The sequence below is a fragment of the Gorilla gorilla genome, chromosome 19 (genome assembly GCF_029281585.2).
Source record: "Gorilla gorilla gorilla isolate KB3781 chromosome 19, NHGRI_mGorGor1-v2.1_pri, whole genome shotgun sequence".
In the NCBI taxonomy this organism is placed as follows: domain Eukaryota; kingdom Metazoa; phylum Chordata; class Mammalia; order Primates; family Hominidae; genus Gorilla; species Gorilla gorilla.
The window spans coordinates 45,645,838-45,667,430 of NC_073243.2; the positions used below are offsets into that span (position 1 = coordinate 45,645,838).

At 37.0% G+C, this 21,593-nt stretch overlaps 1 protein-coding gene and 1 non-coding gene across 4 annotated transcripts in view; both read right to left on the reverse strand.

Annotated features, from left to right (window-relative positions):
- Positions 1-21,593, reverse strand: part of RGS7BP (regulator of G protein signaling 7 binding protein) — a 109,007-nt gene that overhangs the window by 40,331 nt on the left and 47,083 nt on the right. The window lies entirely within an intron of this gene.
- On the reverse strand, positions 772-873 carry LOC115931391 (U6 spliceosomal RNA). The gene has a single exon (XR_004067890.1). It is a non-coding gene; the product is annotated as a U6 spliceosomal RNA (small nuclear RNA).

Here is a 21,593-nt window from a genome sequence, read left to right on the forward strand (position 1 = left end):
TCTGGGGAAAATATCGGGGTTTTTTTTTCAGAGCATCCTCCCATAGGTGCCTTCCACTCTCAAGCTGTCCTCCGTTTCTCCCATCCCACCCCACTCAGACATACCCAGACATACACACACCCAGACACATACACCCAGACACACACCCAGACACACACACACACATACACACCCCTCTGATTATTTCATATCATCTTCAGCCTTCACAGTCTCTGACTGTGTCCTATTCCCTCATGGACCTGCTAGATTCTGAACAGATAATGGGCATTAATGGTTCATGTAATAAAAATTGATCCTTGTATATTATCTACTAATACATTTATTTTCAGAGCAAAATCTGAAGATAATGTCTTAATCTAAAAGGAGGGTAAAGGGAAAATATTTTAAGGCAGACAGGTCTTTTCTATGCTGGTTCATCATCCCAACATCAGCTGCCTATTTTCACCTACATACAACATTGGCCCTGGTGGCTCATAGGCAGATATTTTTTAAAATTTTATTTTATTTTTAATGGACACATAATAATTGTACATATTTTGGTATATAGTGTGATGTTTTGATACATGTATATATTGTATAATGATTAAATCAGAGTAGTTGGCAGATCTATTACCTCAAATATTTATCATTTATTTGTGGTGAGAACATTCAGAATACTCTGTTCTAGCTATTTTGAAATATAAAATACATTATGGTTAATTATAGTCATGCTACTTACTGTGCAATAGAACACCAGAACTTACTCCTTCTATCTAACTGTAACTTTGAACAATATAAATATAATGCTTCACAAATTTGCATGTCATCCTTGCTTAGGGGCCATGCTAATCTTTTCTGTATCATTTCAATTTTAGTGTATGTAATGCTGAACACTCATATGCAGATTTTTTTAAAAACCTTTAAAACCTTTTAAAAATCTGTTGTATGTATTGTACATTTTATGAGTGGGACAATTAGCCAGTACAGTAGCATCCAAGCCATGGAACATTCTTATTTTTGGAAGTACAAAATATGTGTCTAGTGGGGCTTAGCTCCAAAAATACGCAAACTTCATATATGGATGACATTTTATGTAATTTAAACAAATGACTACCATATTAACATATTTTAAGAACCAGTATATTTAGTTTATTATTTTACAGCTAGAAGAAGAGAGGTAAAGCAATGTATTAGGTGCTTCTGAGAAAAGGCAAGTCATGGAACCAACCCAAATGTCCAACAATGATAGACTGGATTAAGAAAATGTGGCTCATATACACCATGGAATACTATGCAGCAATAAAAAATGATGAGTTCATGTGCTTTGTAGGGACATGGATGAAATTGGAAATCATCATTCTCAGTAAACTATCACAAGAACAAAAAACCAAACACCGCATGTTCTCACTTATAGGTGGGAATTGAACAACAAGAAAACATGGACACAGGAAGGGGAACATCACACTCTGGGGACTGTTGTGGGGTGGGGGGAGGGGGGAGGGATAGCATTAGGAGATATACCTAATGCTAAATGACGAGTTAATGGGTGCAGCACACCAGCATGGCACATGTATACATATGTAACAAACCTGCACATTGTGCACATGTACCCTAAAACTTAAAGTATAATAATAATAAAATTAAAAAAAAAAGAAAAGGCAAGTCAAAACAGATTAAAATGCCTAATTCAAATATTGCTTTGGGTGCCATCTCCCAAATGCCTCTGTAACCGACAGAGATTCTCAAACTTGTTGCAAGAAGAACTGAATAGGTGCCACCAGAAATCCCATCTGCCTAACAAAAATTAATTGATGCTAAGGTTGCATCATAAATCTTCTGGTTAACAAAGTCACATATACACTCATATATTGTCCTTTAATGTCTTGGGAAATTGAAATATAGAGAAAGAAAGGAACTATTTAAAGAAAAGTGGAAAAGCTAAGGTATCTTTTATGTTAGAGTTTCATGATGCCTAGACTAAGTTACATTAACTTCAGGCCTTGTACAATTTATTTCTCCCTCTTTAGAGCTTTAAGATTTATTACTGTTAGTGATTACTGAAAGTTCATTGAAATGCAAGTTGTCAAATGAGTTATAATATGTCTGATGTTATAAGCAGTGAACTGAAATACATTTTTGGGAAACATTAAGAGCATTTGCGTTATTTTCATAACAAATGAGTAAGAGCTGAAACATGGAGAATGAAAGAAGAGCTAAGAAAACAGCAATTTAAAAGCTGGAAACTTCCTAGGGATAAATTACAAAACCTTAGGAAACATTTATATTAAAATGAAATTGGACCTGTGTAATTCCTACAGGAATTGGAAGTAACTTAACTTAGAGGTAACTTTAGCACATATTACTTATGTTTAGTCTAATACGTTTCACTCTAATTAGTCAGAGTTTAGGTCTATGAGAGTCACCCCTGGGGGTGATTCATTTAATACAGTCAAATATGTTTTATGAGTTAGCGACTAGATTGTGATTATTTATTTTTTCTATTGAGTGTAAGTCAAGAGCTTAACCATTTTGATTAATTTCAAAGCCTTAGTATTGATAGAAAAAACCCTAAGAATTAACTTCTACAAAATTTCAGTGCTTTAGAGTCCAAGTTGAATCCAAAAACATTTAAAATAATGACCAAATTATAAATCTGCTCTCAACTAACTCCTTACAGATCAGGATTTAATGACTAAATCATATAGCTTAGGAAAACTGAACTGCTGTAGGAGGAGGATGACATGAATACAGATTTTGCCTAAGTTGCCTCTTGATAATGGAAACTCTCTCTATTGTGAATATTCTTATTTTGTGGTTCAAAAAGTAATATGACAAAGGCTTGCCAGAATGGCTAACTGTAAAACGACTCATAATGCCCAATGTTGGTGGTGATGTGGAGCAACAGAAGTGCTCATACATTGTTCGTGGGAATTTAGTGGTCTACAATTCCTTTCAAAAAAGTTCTGGAAGTTTCTTATAAAGCTAAACATATACCATCCTCTGACCTGGATTCCATTTCTAGGTTTTTGGCCAAGAGAAATAAAAACATATTCACAAATAGAGTTCTACAAGAATATTCATGGTATTTTATTTAGAGTAACCCCAAAGTGGAAACAGCCCAGGTGTCTGTCAAGAGAAAAATGGTTAAAGAAATTAGTACACTTCTACAATAGAATAATACTCAACAATTAAAAGAAGCTAGCTCCTGATCCTCAAAACAGCATAGATAAATCACAAAAGCCTTATCTTGAATGAGAAAATCCTTACACAAAAGAATAAATACTGTATGATTTCATTCATATGAGGCTCTAGAACAGGTAAAACTGATGGTAAATATTAGAACAGAGGTGGGGAATTGACTGAGAAGGGGCATAAGTGAACTTTCTGGGGTGAGGGTGATATTCTATGTCTAGATGGAGGTTTAGTTACACGGGTGTATACATTTGGCAAAATGTATCGAATGGTACACTTAAGATTTGCATTTGATTACATGCAAATTTTACTTAAAAAAAACCTAAAAGCAAATATTGAACTAAGTTAATGCTATGTATGCTGAATTGTTTATGAGTAAAGTTTACTGAGGTCTGCAGGTTCAGAAAAATAATATGGATTGCTGGTTGCACAGAGGGATAGACAGGTAGATATGTAATAAAGCAAATATCTTAAAATGTTAATTGTAGAATCTAGGGAGTGGGTATTTATTTGATGACTGAAGATTTACATTTCCCTAAATAATTACATGGGATAAATTAATCAAAACCACTGGGAGGCTTTATAATTGGCAAGGTCAAGTTTAGGAGTTAACACACTGGGGATTTTAGTTACGAAATGTCTTGGCCCTGCATCTGTCTGCACTTTTGCTGAGGTTGCCAGACTTTGGAGACCTGTGTAGCTGCTAATAGCTTTTTAAAAAAACAGCAAAATATTTGTTATTTTAATGGTCTGTCCCTAATGTAATGATTTATGTATTTAGTTGAATGGAGTGAGACATAATGAAAGGAAAATTGAATCTTGGAGTTAGAAAACTTAGATTTAAATATAGGTTTGCCCCTTAGAATTGCAATCTTAGGAAAACTAACTTCTCTGAGACTCAGTTTCCTCAGCTGTAAAATTGGAATAACACCTATATGAAGTATCTCAAGGTTGCTGCAAGGATCAAATGAAATCATGTGTGGGAAAACAAGTATAAAAGGCAAAGGATGGTAAGAAGTTGGCTGCAATCCCTTTTAGCATATCAAACTTGTGTTTACTTAGCCTTCTGCTTGAATATAGACTTTACTTACAAAAATTATCCGCTATTCTATAAAAGTCTGTATTTGCTTTACAGTTCCCTAATATGGACTTTGCTTAAATAAATATGCCATTAGGCTGAGGAAAAAAAAGTGTGACCTCATTGACAATCGCTCAGCATTTTACATAATTTAGTGATGACAGATTAACACTCGGGGTTTGTCAGCTAGCAGAAATGGAAACAGAACTCCTGTCACAACAAATATATCTAAGTTTCTCTTTTTGGAATCAATTCTGTTGTTGGCTATTATGCCAAGTGGCAAGGAAAGACCCAGGAAGCCAAAACAGGATAAGGGAAGGGGATGGTATCATTTGCTTTATTTTTTAGAGCAAACAGGAAGAAAAGGGATTAAATGACTTCTCCAAGGAGAGTGAGCTCCAGGACCTCTCTTCAAATATCCCCACTGGTTCCTCTCAAATGGATTCCATTTACAAGGATACACCCTAATTCAGTGCCGACTTCAGTGACAGCTTCAGAGCTTAGTCTTCATATGACTTCAGTGAGGGAGCTTTCTTAAGGTGGTCCCATACGTCTACCTAATCATTGGATAGTTGGGGGCAGGAAAGATACAAATGTGTGTGTAAACCCAGTTATTAATTTTGGTTTCAAATTCTTAAAGGTAATTACAGACTCTCATAAATACAGAACAGATGCCAGATACCTACTGAACAACTACACTATTTCATACCAAAATGAGTACTACAATTAAAAAAAAAAGAAGCCCAGTTAATCAGAAAAATAGAAATAAGACATTTTTCAAGGCACCTATACATATTATAGTTGAGTCTTGTCTCCATTTTTCTGACGGAGAAAAATGCTCCAGTGAGTTTTTATGAAACTTGTGCTTTAGGTGGAAACGTGTGTTGTTTTTTTTTTGTTCATAGAGAGCCTTAGCAAGTGTGATTCCACCAGGAGCCTTTGAAGAATAATTGCAGCAATTCCCCTCTCTTCACAGCATGTTGTTTCATGGGAACATATGGCTGGCTCTGTGACTTCCTCACCATTGAACATGAGCTGAGATCAAACTCTGCCCTGGAGCTATTCAGGTTCAGTCAGAAATAAAACTTGACTTTTGAAAGTAAAGGGGAACCTGAAGTGCAATGGAATTTTCTTTTGGTGGCTACTTTGGGGACCTATATATAAAGCAACAGGCCTCAGAGGGGCCAGCACCTTTTACAGTTTCTAGCGATATTCCGGTGACCATCTCCGTGTTGTCCCTTGCGTCCCTTGCTTGCCTTCGGCCAGCACCTTTGCCATTTCCCATGACCCGGTTGGGAGAGTTGATAAATAATGGGTAGCATTACTAAGCACTTTATTCACTTTTTTTTCATTTAAAAAGTAAAAACTATATTTAAACATTTAAACACTAAAAAAAAAAATCAATAACCATCAGTTCCCTGACCTTCGATGCTTATAATGAAATAAGACTAAAAATACTACTATTAAATTGTAAATCATCTTTTATTCATCTTAAATGTAACTGTTTAATGCAATACTGGGGAAAGTTGGGAATAAGCGGTGACATTTGGGGCAATTCTGAAGGGGTGGTCTCAGGGCATTGGTGGTTGAAGGAGTTAATGGTCGATAACATCATGACTTTGTGTTTTCATGACAGGAGTATCACTCCAAGAACTCATGCTTATTGGCAAGGAGAAAACTAATATGTACAAGTCACCATTTCTTAAATCTTTAAAATAAAATGTCTTTATTATTCTGTCTTGGCCTCTTCCTCCACCATCCTACGCTTTTTGGCTTGAGAGTCTCTTGGCCTCTCCATTTTTCCCTTTGATTCTCTTAATGTTGTCCTCTTTATGGTTTCCGGTTGGGCAAACAGCTCTTTAGGTCTTAGTCTTACAAGGTCTTGTGATTCTCAGGCTAGCAGAGACAGGCCTGCGACTGATAGAGTCTGAGTGCTGAATTCTTCAATCTCTGCTGGGATGAAAATCAGTACCATGGATTACATGGCTAGAACACAGCCCTTTTCCACTGAATATAGCTAGGATTAGTTTATTTTTAAAGGTATTTATTTAAATATATTTGTATGTAAAGATATATATATATATTTTAAAACTATTTATATCTATATATTATTTTAAAAGAGAGCTACATATACTTGAATTAAAGAAACATACAGGTTTCCACATTTTAATCTGCAAAATATTTTTGCATCTAAAATCAAGATTTTCAGCCTCTGATGCTTACTATTTTCACCTGATATCAATGCTCTTCAAAGGTCAATTATCATTCAATTATCATGTGTTATACTGGAAAGAAATCAACTTGTTAATTTTCATTATATCCAAAGTATGGGTCATTCACTGCAGTATGCAGTTAATTCCTGCATTTACCCACTGGAATTTTAGGGGTCAATACATTAAACTGTTGACTTATTTAAATAGTATTTAGCTTTTCATTCTTAATTATGTTATTAAGTTAGTGATGCTGTATTTCTCTTCAGTAAAGCTACAGGTTCTATGGAATCAATATTGCCAAAAACAATGACACAGCTTTAAAACAACCTGAGGTAACTGGGCTGACTATGTTTAAATTATTCAATTGATCCCGATGTCTGAAACTTGAGAAAAATAATATGGATTGCTGGTTGGACAGAGGGATAAACAGACAGGTAGATATGTAATAAAGCAAGTATCGTAAAATGTTAATTGTAGAATCTAGGGAGTGGGTATTTGCTTGATGACTGAGGATTTACAAAAGAGAGATTTTAATTTAAAGAAGACATTATTCTATCATCTCATTTAACTGTAACAGCACAACATGTTGATCAATACTTTAATAATTAATTATGACAAGTTGTATAGTTATAGAATACCCGATTGTTGAATCCATGTGTTCGCCAGTTCCAAACGGACTCCTTTTCCATGTGAGAGGCTGTTTATCTAAAGTGATTGCCCACAGGGTGACAGAAAGACAATAAGGGCCCCCAAACATGGACCACATTAGTGGTCCACACTACATACTAATAAGAATGTTCTGGGTGGTCCTCTGGGTGCACATGTGCAGTAGCTGTGCATGCTTGTTCATACGTTGCATGTCTCGTTAGCATCTTAAATCTCCACCCAGGGGAGGTTTATTTTTACTATGAAAATGAGCAAAAGGTCCGTTTGAGGACAGGTAAAGTGTATCTGTTCTCAGTAGGGGAAATTCCCTACTGAAGATAGCTTTGCTTGAGACAGTTTATCTAAAGCGATGGGCCACAGGGTAACAGAAAGACCATAAGGGCCCCCAAACATGGGCCACACAGGCCTGAAATCCCAGTTTTTAGACTCACAAAAGGATTAGACTTGAAAGGCTCTGAAGCAGGATAGGTAGCAAAGGCAGTGACCATGTTCTCAGAACCCAGCAACCGTGGTGACCATACAGTCTACACAATAAACCCCAGCATTCCCACGGTAATTGAGCTCATTCAAGCAAAGCTATCTTCAGTAGGGAATTTCTCCTACTGAGAGCATGTAGACTTCAATTTTACTTGTCCTCAAACTGACCTTTTGCTCATTTTAATAGTAAAGAAAACCTTCCCTGGGTGGAGATTTAAGATGCTAATGAGACATGCAACGTATGAACAAGCATGTATAGCTGCTGTGCATGTGCATGCAGAGGACCACCCAGAACATGCTTACTAGTAACATCTCATCCCACCTCCTAATGAATAATCATGTAAGACTCCTGTAAAGCAGTCTCCCTAGTGCCAGTCTTTGCTGTCTCGCTTTTACAAGCAGCCTGCCCTGAATTCTTTCTCTCTCAGGGTGTACTGTCTATTCTGCACCTAACTTACAAGATGTTCTTTTTCTTTTGCAATAAATTACTCTATGCTGCATTTCCCTTGCTGTGTGCCCCTTGTTTAAATTATTTTAAACTAAGAAAACAAGAACCAGGGTATCACATCAGCTGTCAACAGCTCTTTGAGGAGGGTTTAGGAAGAGGGTAGTAAGTTGGCATCTGTTTATCATACTAATAATAATAATAGCAAAAACAGAGAGCTTCTACTCTGTTCCAGAGATCCAGGGCTGCCAGCTTAGCTCTGTTTCATGCTTTAGTTGATACGATGAATTTAGAGGATAGTTAGAGCTTTCTTCCCCAGCATTTTGCAGTCTTTTTCAGCTTCAGACTCCTACCCAACACTAGGGATTCTGTACACATTATATCTAATTGGATCCTGGAGTGTTATTGTCTTTTCACTGGCATGCAATGATAATTTCCATTTTTTTTGCATAATTGTCAAAAATGACACTTCATGCCAATATGAAATGTATATATCTGGACAGATGTAAAAGCTATTTTCTACAAAAAGGCCCATGCTTTATGCAAACAGAAGAGGCCAGTATCTATATACATGGAAAATAGCATCTTCCACCATGAGTTTCTTCACTGGACTGTAAACTCTTTGAGTTAAAAAAAAGTTTATCTTATGTATCTCTGTAATCCCCAACCCTTAACATGTTGTCTGGTACCTACGAAATAAAACAATTCCATGGTGGCTTAAAAAGTAGTGCCTATGTGGTGTGAGAAGTTGGAAGGCTGGTGTTACAGTGCTGGTTCTACCTCATCAGTTCCATTTCATCACTAGAGATTGGCTTCTTGAGGGTTTATTTTCCTGAAGCCTTCTTTTTTTTAAAAAAAACTATTTTATAAAAAATAATACATATAAACAGAACTTTTATGCAGATACGTAGAAAGAGGAAAAGATGATTTATGCCAGAAGTAAACATCCTAACATTTTTGTATATTTCCTTGCAGATTAAAAAAATAAGTATATGAATATACATATACAGAGGCAAATATATATGTGTATATATAGAGAGAAAGAGAGAGAAAGAGAGAGCAAGTAAGCAGCATATAATATATATATTACACTGGAGTTCACTTTTTTACCTAACAGCATACCACCTATTAGCTTACCCTTTCTAAGTGAATTAGCCTCCTGAGTCTTAGTTTTCTTATCTATAAATTGAGGATAACAGTGCCTAGCTGATAGTGTTGTTGTGATGAGTGAAGTTATTCATAATAAAGTCTCCAGTATGGTTATGTACGGAAAAAGATTAATGCATTCAGATGCTTGTCCAAGTTTCTTCTTTACTTGTAATAGTTTGATGCAGAGATTGCATTCTGGAGGAATGTGGTCCAAATGTGGCCACAAACTTGTTTCATTTGGCTTGCAGTGGTCAATCTTTTGTTCATGAATTCACGCAACAATCTGGATTTCCTGTGTTTCTTAATGTCAGAAGATGATGGCAACAGGCCTGCTCTGGAATGGCAGCACTTAACTGCTTCTGAGGAATAGCCACCCTTTTAGACAAGCAGAAGCTCCCCAGTTCTCCAGAGACCCCCGACCAGACTGCTTCACATATTGACTGTATCAGCGTGGCTTCTGCTGTATCTAGATTTGCTAGTGCTGGCTTACAGCGCAAGGAATTAGGATATATAACAGTCTGCAAAGTGAGCTTACCAAACAACCACATTTTAGGAGGTAAGTCTGCAGGCAGCAAATGCTTGCATCAATTTTAGTGGAGTAGAATTTCCTCAATAAAAATGCTTTCTTTGATATGAAACATAAAATTGGAGATTAAGACTTGTTAATTACTTAAGGGTGTATAAAAAGTTCATCACAATCTGTACCCTTCTCGTAAATCGTGAATTATAACTGAAAATAATTATTAAAAAGCTTCAAAAGTTCTTCAACAAACAAGAGCCCAAATCATGAAATAAGCCACATATTTGAAATATAGCAAAATAAGCCTTCTGATCTTATTCCAAGAAGCAAAAATTCAGTTTATCACTTAACCAAGAAGCATATTAAAGAAAACCAGCAAAGATCCTTGAAACTGTATGGTTGGCTTCAGTTCCTCTAAAAATAGAACTTTGGAAATACTTCCCCAATGGCAATTACTGAATTAACTGCAGTGTTTGTGGGCAGAGTGAGGCAGAACATGACCAGTGGCAGGGTGGTATATGGAACTGTATTAAGAATATGGTAGCATTGTAGACTAGATGACTGAAGTTTTTTCTAGGTCATTTGCTTTAAAATAACCACTTCAATCTTGGCTAACTTAATTCTCCTATTCAATGTTAAGAGATAGGGAGTTAACTCTTTTGACTAGAGAGTGATGCTAACACTAACACAACAGTGAAGCTAACGTTTAATACCCTTCAGGTGGAGTGCATTGATGGACTTCTCTGTGAAGGAAAAAATGGGAGAAAAACACACAATTACAAATAAAAGAAGTGCAGAAATGTTTAGACTAAAAAGACACAGGCTGTGAAGCCCTAAAATCCAAGTTAATATTATCTTGAAGGTTGTCAAAGAAACACGACAGACTTATTTTTGAAACTCCAAGAATTCCTTTTAGGTTCAAAATAAACATACTTAGAAGAAAGTAAACATATTGTGTATTAGCTTGCTAGGGCTGCCACGACAAATTACCACAAACTAGGTGGCTTAATCAGAAATATACTGTCTCACAGCTCTGGAGGCTGGAAGTTCAAGACGAAGGTGTCAGCAGGGTTGGCTCCTACTGAGGGCTGTGAGGAAGAAACTGCTCTGTGCTTCTACCTAGCATCTGTTAGTTTTCTGGCAATCACTGAAGTTCTCTGGCTTATAAAAGCATCATCCTAACCTCTGCTTTCACCTACACAGAGCTTCCTCTGTGTGTGCATGTCCACATTTCCCTTTTTGATAAGGGTATCAGTCATGATGCATTAGAGGCCCACTCTACTCCAGTAAGATTTCATCTTAACAAATTATATCAGCAATTACCTTATTTCCAAATAAGGTCACATTCCAAATAAGGGTTAAGACTTCAACATATGAATTTGGGGGACATACAATTCAATTCATAACATTGCTATTTGAAAAAGCAGTTGATGAATTTAAGAAACCATACCAGATTGTCCAGGCTCAAAGTATAAATGGGTTCAAAGATTAATTCGTAAATGAGAGATCTTTATCTATAATACACTAGAGTTTTGAGTAGTTAACCCTACTTTCCCTTGCTACCCTTTAAAGTAATCAAGGAATGTATCTAGTGCTAGATTTAAAATCACAGGTGTGCCAATGCTAGACTTCCAAAGTGACTTTTCATCAGGATCCAGGGAGAGGGTGCAAGCAGGAAAAAAGAGCAGCTGGGGAGACAGGAAGGGAGTGTGAGAGGGAGGGGCAACATTCTTAGAAAATGTGTTTTCTATCAGATACAGATCCTTAGGTTACAATATCCCTAGGAACAGGAAGTTTTACTCATTATCTGGGTTTCCCTAGCACCTAGCTTACTACCTGGCTCATTAAAGGCTCTCCATCCATGTTTGTTGAAATGGATCAAACTGAACTTTCAAGGCTGACGTTGTGGAAGATGCCCAGTCCTGCTCACCCACCAGCTCACCTGGTTTCACTGTTGGAAACGGTGTTGTGCTGGATGGGCCATGGATTTGGGTCCGTGTGGTACAGGTACTGTTTTCAAAGGGACAAGGCTAGTAACTTCAGAGTGTTCACACTGGTGAAGGAAAGCAACAACAGTGCTGGGTGAGGAGAGTCCACTTGACTGTGGGAGTTCACACTTCCTCAAAAAGAGGAAAGAATATTGACATGAAGGCCACCTTCTAGCCTCCACATGAAGCATAAATGCTCCAGAGTCAGAAAGCCCTCCCTGGGTTTCTATCTTAATTTCATTACTTACAAGTGTGTGATTTTGGGCAAGTTCCTTAATCTCTCAGTGCCTCAAATCAGTATAATAACACTTCATAGCATTGTCAAAAAGGTTTAAGTGAAATAATATATGGAAAATATAAGGTCATAACAAGCAGAAATGAATGGAGGATGTGTTCCGGGGAGGCAATTCTCTACATTATGCCTAGAGAACCTTATATCTTTGTTATAGGCTTTCTTCTTACTGATTCAAATATTATTTATTGAGTCCCTGCTATTCAAAAAAGGATGAAATTGGGGAAAAAAAGAAAAGCATTACATTTTCTGGAGTCCTTTCCTAAGAGTTCATGAAGACTCCCATTATTATCCTATGTTGTTTTTATTTGATGATAACCTATCATAAAGTCTCCTCTAACACAAATTGATTTTTCTGAATAGTGATAGAAAACTTGCAGTCCTTTATTTCCTTCCTTGATGTAGTATCATTTTATTGCCAACAAGTTTTCAACTAAATGGCTCCACCGTGGAGACCTACATATAATTTTTTCTTTCTTTCTTAATGATGAATTATAATGCACCATTAGGTGAAACAGAATGAAAGGACTCTGCACCACTGCCAATGGTTAGCTCAAGAACGGAAATAGCTCTTCAGGCAGACAGACATATGGGCAGGAGGAGATAGTGATTAGCAAACGTTTAGGTCAGTCTCTCCAATAGAGACATTACTTTTGATTTTCAAAGTGGCATAAATTATGTAAGATCTAGTGAGGGAAAAAAGCTTGGTGAGCTTCACTGACAAAGAACTTGAGATTAGGAACATGCTTTTATTATTTCTTGGCATTCAATTCAGCATTAGCAAAATATAATAATGTTTATTGGGAGTTTACTGTGTGCCAGACACCATGCTAAGCACTTACATCCCATTTAATTCTCACAATGAGTCTATGAGGTAGTTGCTATCCCTATCCTCAATTTACAGATTGAGGGAAATGAGGCTTGAGAGAGGTTGTGAAAGTTGCTGAAGGTCACCGAAAGAGTAAACACAGTGATAGGACTCAAACCCACATTTATGATTTTAGCTGGTACATACCATTACCAGGGCAGAGCGCTCAGGACTGGAACTATATTTATATGTTTGTTTATTCATCCCAGGCATAGTTATTGAGAGCATACATTTTATAAAATATTGTGCTAGGAATGAAATAATCATTTTATATTTTTTCTTTGTTGAACCCCTAAATTATTGTGGCTTAAAAGTTGGCCCTACTCCTAGTTCTTCAACGTTTCCTATAATAAGTGTACAATGTTATTTTCTGCCTAGCTCAGAGGAACACATAACACAAAGGAGGCGCACATGCCTAGCACAGGAGGACCATCAGGCTAGTGTAAGCTGGTGTATGTGGGGGTATGGGGAAAACTGCAAACAAGAACAGGGTGCTCTTGCCCCGCAGGGGTCCCAGCATCCAAGCAGAGCAATGAGAATGGGAAAAGGATATGGCAAGAACTGGGCATAGAACCCTCTCTAACTTTTTGTGCTCTTTTCTGCACACACGAAAATGAATGCATTAAGGGAAAAATGGGAAGGTGGCATCAGTGCTGTTCATGGACTGTCCTTATTCTCTCTTTTTCCCAAGGAGAGACAAGAGTCAGGATGCAATGCAATGGCCTCTTCTTATCATTTTACTGGGAAAGTGAGACTTCTCTGCATAAGGGTGGAAATGAGTACTGAAAATTATTTGCAAAGCATTTTAGAAGTGAGAAGATTATTAATGCAAATATATGACATTGTTAGTGACTAATGGCTCAGTTGGATTTACAAAACAAGAGCTTTCAAATATTATGCTGAGACAAGTGGTCTTCAAACTTTGTATATCACGCATTTCTATAAATAAAAAATTAAGCATGCACTTCTAGTGTACAATATGTACTTGTTGATAGATTATATATATATACACAATGATATTAACTATTAGACATATTTTTAAATACAAAAAATAGAAATTAGGAAAGGAGCACGTAATAAAAAAGTTACGATATTTTCTTTCAGGTCATCTTGCACAACTTCACTTTGAAGCCCACAGACTCAGCTTGGAGGTTCTCAAACTTTAATGTGCATCAGAATCACTTGGAGGGTTTAAACCACAGAATGCAGGGCTCTATCCCTAGAGTTTCCAATTCAGTGGGTCAGGGGTGGGGCCTGATCATTTGATTTGTATTAAGTTCCCAGCTGATCCAGGAACCATACCTTGAAAACCACTGGGTTAGTCTGTTACAACCATACGTCTGTAAACACATTAAAACAAAATTGTTTTTAAATGCTAGATATAGAGAAAGTACCATAAGGTTAAAGTTTGATATTATAAGTAGTCATTTCATGGTTTGAGTTATTTGCAGGAAACAGCCAGTGTGACATATGTAGGGCCTTATTAAATGATGAACATGCTATGTAATATGGCTTAATTTAGACTGATTAGAATTCAGGTATCTCAAATAATGATTTCTGAAACATGACAGTTACTTCCAGTAAACCTTTATCCATTCAGTGCTTGTCTAAAATGAGTGTTTTTCCAGGATTTTGACCAACTAGTTTGAGGACGGCCTTTCATTACACTTTTAGTGGACAAGTTATTTTTTTAAAATCCCACATGTATGTTTGATTTTGTAAATACCAAATAAATGCACATATATGTCAATGGAACAACACAGTATTAAAATAAAATGTAACTATTGGAAGGATGCTCAGCACCTGGCAAATGTACTGCATTGGTAAAGCTTGTTTTGCCTTTTTTCATTTCTTCCACTAGAACTTCCTCTTTCCCTTTTCTTCCTAATTTTCTTATAGTCCTCCTGCTTCCTCTGATCCCTTCCATTATTCCTGGGTCCTGTTCTGCTTTTATTTTCTGTCTATAACATCGGCTAAGGTGTTAGTCTGAAATAACACAACATGCCAGCACAGATATTTACATTTAAGAAAATGCTGAAGATGAGAAGGCACCTAGCACCCCAACATCCAAAGGAAATAAGTAATAATGTTGACATACCAGTGGTAAGGTTGATATTTAAAGCAGGCAACCTGATAGGGTTCCCCCAAATATAACATACAGCCATAGAGCTAATTCCACGAACCAAAAGAGTAGTGTCAGTAAACATCCAACCACTATCGGGGGAACAAGTCCCCAATATTTCAACATAGTTTCTTTTCTATTTTCCGTAAGTGTTGGCCGCTCTGAGAAATAAAGGGTAAGAGTACAAAAGAGAGAAATTTTAAAGCTGGGTGTCTGGGGGAGACATCACATGTCGGCAGGTTCTGTGATGCCCCGGAGTTGTAAAACTAGCAAGTTTTTATTAGCAATTGTCAAAGGGGAGGGAGTGTACGAATAGGGTATGGGTCACAGAGATCACATGCTTCAAGAGCAACAAAAGATCACAAGGCAGAAGGTCAGGGCAAGATCACAAGGTCAGGGCAAAACTAGAATTACTAATGAAGTTCCGTGTCCCGCTGTGCACGCATTGTCATTGATAAACATCTTAACAGGGTTCAAGAGCAGAGAACTGGTCTGACTAGAATTCTCCAGGCTGGAATTTCCTAATCCTAGCAAGCCTGGGGGCGCTGCAGGAGGCCAGGGCATGTTTCATCCCTTATCTACAACTGCATAAGGCAGATACCCTCAGAGTGGCCATTTTAGAGGCCTCCCCTGGGAATGCATTCTTTTCCCAGGGCTGTTAATTATTAATATTCCTTACTGGGGAAAGAATTCAGTGATATTTCTCTTACCCATTTTCAGTAATAAGGGAAATATGGCTGTGTCTTGCCTAGCTCCCAGGCAGTCAAACCTAATGGTTATCTCCCTTGTTCCCTGAACATTGCTGTTATCCTGTTCTTTTTTCAAGGTGCCCAGATTTCATATTGTTCAAACACACAGCCTTTAAAATTTGTGCAGTTAATGCAATAATCACAGGGTTCTGAGGTGACATACATCCTCAGCTTATGAAGATGACGGGATTAAGAGACTAAAGTAAAGACAGGCATAGGAAATTATAAGGGTATTGATTGGGGAAATGATAAAATGTCCATGAAATCTTCATAATTTATGTTCAGAGATTGCAGTAAGGACAGGTGTGAGAAATTATAAAAGTATTAATTTGGAGAACTAACAAATGTCCATGAAATCTTCACAATTTATGTTCTTGTGTCACAGCTTCAGCAGGTCCCTCTGTTCAGGGTCCCTGACTTCCTGCAACAAAACCACATTCCAAGACAACATGTGGAGAGAAAAATGTTTTCAGATGCCATTCAGGATACGCACTAGAAAAATCTTAGTAAGTAGATCCAAACACACACCTTAGCTCAAAGTTAAGCAGATGGAAGACCATGGGAGGCTCCAGGCCCACAGTGATATGGCATCCCACATGACAGGCACCCCTGAGAAGCCAAGCATTGCTTGGCAGATTATTCCAGGAGGCCTCCTGGAGGGTGTGCATTCAGATTGCAAATCCTATTTGGTTTGCACTCCAGGTTTTACTGTGCAAGGTTTTATCCTAATTTTAAAAGTGTCTTGTTTAAAAAGTTTTGCTTCATTTTGGCCTTCCTTCATTTCTTGTCCTTGAACTCATGTCACAGCAGTCTTACTATGAACTGACATCTTATTACGAATCAAAGAAAAGGCAGCAACACCCACTTTACAAATTAGCATAAGAGTTAACAAAGAGTCCCAAATGGTGAGATTACCAGAAAGGGGCAATGTTCTAGGCAAGGGCAAGGGCAAAGTCAAAAGTGATAAACTCAGAGGCTTTCTGCCTCCTGTCCTAAATACATCACTTACAGTGGTGTTCATTTAAAAGCAACTGGGAAAGGCAGGGGATACATAAAGTCATGTTCCTGCTCACATCACTAAAATTCCAGAGATCCATAACAGATATCCAATATGCCTACAGCTGATAAAAAGTGCTTGAAGGATGTCAGGCTGCAGCCTCCACTGGGACCTGAAGTCTCAGCAAAAAAGTAGAAAGACAGCTCTTGTCTGTCTTGGTTATCCTGGCTGTGGTGTCTGAACCTGCTGCAAAGAGCACTTGTATCAGGATGGAAAACATCATTCATTAGAGAGTGGGAGGGAAATTAGGAAAGTTGGTCCAGGCACAAAATGAAACAGTAATACCAGGAAAACTGGCTGACAATATGACAGAAGGAAAGGACCCATCAGGACAAATCTGCTTGGGTACGTTGGGGAGCATAACTACATTTCTCCAGTGGAAGTTTACACATGCTGGCTGCTAGTGCTGTAGTGAAACATCTTACAGAATACAGCCCATTCTTTCCCAAGAATTTAGGTGAGCAGGAAGTATTTTCTTTTTAGTTTTTACATTACAGTTTTTGTTTTGTTTGTTGTTTTAAGCAGTGCAGTTCCACTTTTTAAGAATGTCATTTATTTTCCAAGTTGACTGCTTAGAAATACAAGTACCAGTGTGGACTTAAGTTACATTTCCAAAATATGAATAAGTGAAGTCTCCAAGTGATGTGCACTAATTCATTTCCCTCTACTAAGAATTATGAAAAGCAGTCTCCTTTACAATTTAAACATGTTGTCTAATTAAAGATACAAATCTCAAAATGCCTTTCTTCTCTCAGCACTCTATTCTTTCCTTTACACACACAGAGGCACACACACACAGAGATTTTTTTTTTTTTTAGGTCAAGCACACAGTGTTCTACCAGAAAGGGATAATGTCAAATAAAAATAATAGCAGGGATAAAGAAAAATAATCACCCCGTCTACATGGAGCCAGGAGAAAGACTTAAAAAACAAAGACTAAGAAGTGGTAGGGCAATTTTCCCAAACATCAAGCAAAACTATGTATTTTTTGCTCTTTGAAGATGAGAAAACAGTATTATGGCCTCATTAAAGTCATTTTTAGATAAAAAGTAAATTTCCCCAAATATCACTATCTTAATGTATCTAAGTTAACAATTGTAACAAATTTTCCAAACTAACCATCTGGACATTTTCTTTTACTCCGTTAAAATCACTGAAAGCCAATTTTGTGTGTGTGTGTGTGTGTGTGTGTGTGTGGCTGGGGAAGGTTTTTTTTTTTTTTTTTTTTACTTATCACTATATCATAAACATTTTTCCACTTTAAATCATTTCCACTTTAAATCATTTCAACTACTGTGGAAAAGCATAAATAGGAAACTCACAGAAAAGGAAATATGAAAGGTTAATAATGACATAAAAATACTCAGCCTCATTAGTAATCAGGAAAGTGCAAATTTAGTTCAGTGAGATATATCATTTGATACCCATTAGATTAAGAAAAATAAAAACACAAAAATAGCAAGTGTTTAAGAGGAGGTGAAGCAATGTACCTATTGATGGAAGAGTAAATTGATACAATCATTGAGGAACAATTTAAAGTATCAAGCAGAATGGAAGCTGTACATATCAACAACCCATCAACTCTACTTCTACACCTATTCTCTAGAGCAGCACAAATCGACAGAATTTCCTGTGATGATGGAAATATTTTCCTGTGCTGAGCAATATGGTAGCCACTAGCTTCATGCGGCTAAGGAATACTTAAAATGGGCTGGTGGACTAAGAAACTGAATTTCAAATTTAAATTATGTAAATTTAAACTTCAATGTTTCTAGCATTGTGTAGCATATGTGTACCAATTTTACCACAGAATTACCAGAACTGAAAGTTTTTAAATTTTGACATTTTGTTAATTTACAATGTGTGAAATTCAATTTCTTGTTTTACCATGTGCTTTTTCAACTATTAACACAGTTGAATATTTTTCCTTGTGTTTGTTTATTTCAATTGTCTGTTCATACCCTTTGTCCATTTTCAGCTCAAGTCCTTGCTATAAATCCCAAGTAATCATTTTGTTTTTCTCTGGCAATAGTTCCTACTAATTTTATATACTCCTTAATTTCTTTCTAATTTATATCCCCTAGAATTTCAGTGCAGTTTCCCCCATTGTATTTTTCAGTAAGCATTAAAACATTTTTGCATTTTTACTTAAAGTTTCTTGTTTGAAGGTTAAAACAACTTTAGTCAAGATCAACAGGTTCAACTATGTAAAAAATAAACTACTATTGAAACAAAACAAATACACATTGAGTAAAACAGAAAAATATGTTTGTCTAAAATGTGATGAGCTCCTTTAGTTCATAAGAAAACAGCCAATTGCGAAGTGTGGCAAGGTGTTCATTGGCTGTAATCTGCTAAACATTTTATTCTGTTGTCATCTGGCTTCTATTTTTGTTGTGGAGAGACTCACTTCAAGCTTAATTGTATTGTAGTTCCTCTGTAGGAAATGTCTTTTCTCTCCTGTTGCTTTTAAAAACTTCCTTCGTCCTTAGTATTTTGTGGTATCATTCCATTGTCCATTTTCCCATTCTGAAACTCTTATTAGAAATATGTTGGATCTTCTCATTCTGGTCTTCATGTCTTCTTAATCCCTTTGTATATTTTCTATATCTTTACATTTCTCTGTTGCATTTTCTTCAGATCCATCTTCCAGTTTACCTTTTTTAGCTGTATATAATATACCCATTAGGTTTTAATTTTAATAATCATATATTTTGTATATATATATATATTCATTTTTAGAATTTATATGAGTTATTTTCCAAGTATGCTTGGTCTTTTTACATACTCTTTTGTCTCATGTTTTCAACTCTTCTCTTGTGTCTTTAATAATTTGACATATTTGTTCTAAGTCATTAACAGGTAATGGTATTAACTAAAGCACTTGAAGGATTAAATCCTGCTCTTGACTTTGCATGTTCACTTTCACCTTTGCTAGATTCTTTCCTTGTGCGTTTTACGATTTAACTTGTGATCTCATATTCAGCAGACTTTATCTGTAGATTCCCGAGATGTATTGCTTTTGGACTATAACAACAGCATAGTCATGATTCTTAGGATGCCAAGTCAAGCAAACATCCTAGTTATCTTCTTGGGCTGGTGGTACATTTTCCCTACCTCTTCACTAAGCATGTAGCCCTTTGAAAATCCTGGCTTGAATCAGAATTGTAACAGGAAACAAATGGATGATTTGAAGAGCATCTCTTTACACAGGGAGTAATTACAAAGGTATGGGTGGCAAACAGAAACCCCAAGGAATTTGAGGTTGGCTGTATGGTGCTGTCACCACTAAGGATGAGAGGAGGAAGAGGTTCCTGGCACCTGAAAGGAGAAACAGTTGTATAGTGCAGGCCTCCTTGTGTAGAACAGTGACCTGAAGTTATGGGAGACAGACAGTTCAAAATAACCTTATAGAGACGGAAACGGGAGAATAAATACCCTGGCTTAACTCTTCTCCTTCCTTTCAATGTCCTGCCAGAGTTCCCGATTGACCAAGCCAAACTGAAATCCAGAGGATAAGGGAGTGGGATGATATAGGGTGGAGAAGGGCAAAGAGCAGATTTGGAGGGTCAAAGAGCAGATATCCAGCAAGTGACTTTGTGTGTATATCTCAGTTCTAATTCCTGCTCCCATATGATCTTCCAACTACAAGCCCCTTTATAATGGAGTCAACGAACTCCCTCAGGGAAGCCATAGTATCAGACCATGCTGCCTTTCAACTCACTTTTTATTCCCTATTCATTTTTGACCCTGAAGATTTCTCTTACTTTCCTGTGAGCTTAGTTATACATTTAAAAGGGTGTCTGCATACATTGTACAACTTAACTATCTTGTTTGTTTTAGGGTTATTTAACCAGTGTCTTGCCAGAAATAGATACATTATCTCACTCAATCTTACACAGACCTTATGATGTATAGATATTATTAATATTTTAAAGATGAGGAAACTGAGACTTGGTTAATTCTCAGGGGTCATAGAACTATGAAGCCTAGGATTGGTACTCTAACCCCAAAGCCTAGGCTCTTTCTACTACACTAAACATTGGGTGCAAGCATGCTATCAAAATGTTGGCTGACACTTTGAAAGAAAAGAAAGAAAGAAGGTAGAAAAGAATAAAGGAAGAAAGGAAGGGGCTGGGCGTGGTGTCTCACGCTTGTAATCCTAGCACTTTGGGAGACCGAGGCAGGTGAATCACCTGAGGTCAGGCATTCAAGACCAGCCTGGCCAATGTGGTGAAACCCCATCTTTACAAAAATACAAAAACTAGCTGGGTGTAGTGGCACATGCCTGTAATCCCAGCTACTCAGGAGGCTGAGGCAGGAGAATTGTTTGAACCCGGGAGACAGAGGTTGCAGTGAGCCAAGATCATGCCACTGCACTCCAGCCTGGGTGACAGAGTAAGACTCCGTTTCAAAAAAAAAAAAAAAAAAAAGAAAGAAAGAAAGGAAGGAAGTCCTACAGATTCAAGTTACACTAAGTCATCTGAAAGATTAACTATAAAGCTCCAAAAATAAAAGACAAACAGGCTAAAAAACAAGAATACTAGAGTTTCATTAATAAGGACTGACATTTAAGTATTATAGGTTGTAGGTGCAAATCTGACATTGATTCTCCCATGGAAGCCATTATTAAGGGAGGAAGAAAAGAGGTAAGTCCTGATAATTTATTTTCTTTTGGACAGCACAAGACTGTGAAACAAAAACATCCTGATTTCAGATTATCTGGGCTTTTGCAACTGTCCCATGTTACTTCAAAACAGAATCAACTACTTGGGAGGCTGAGGCAGGAGGGTCACTT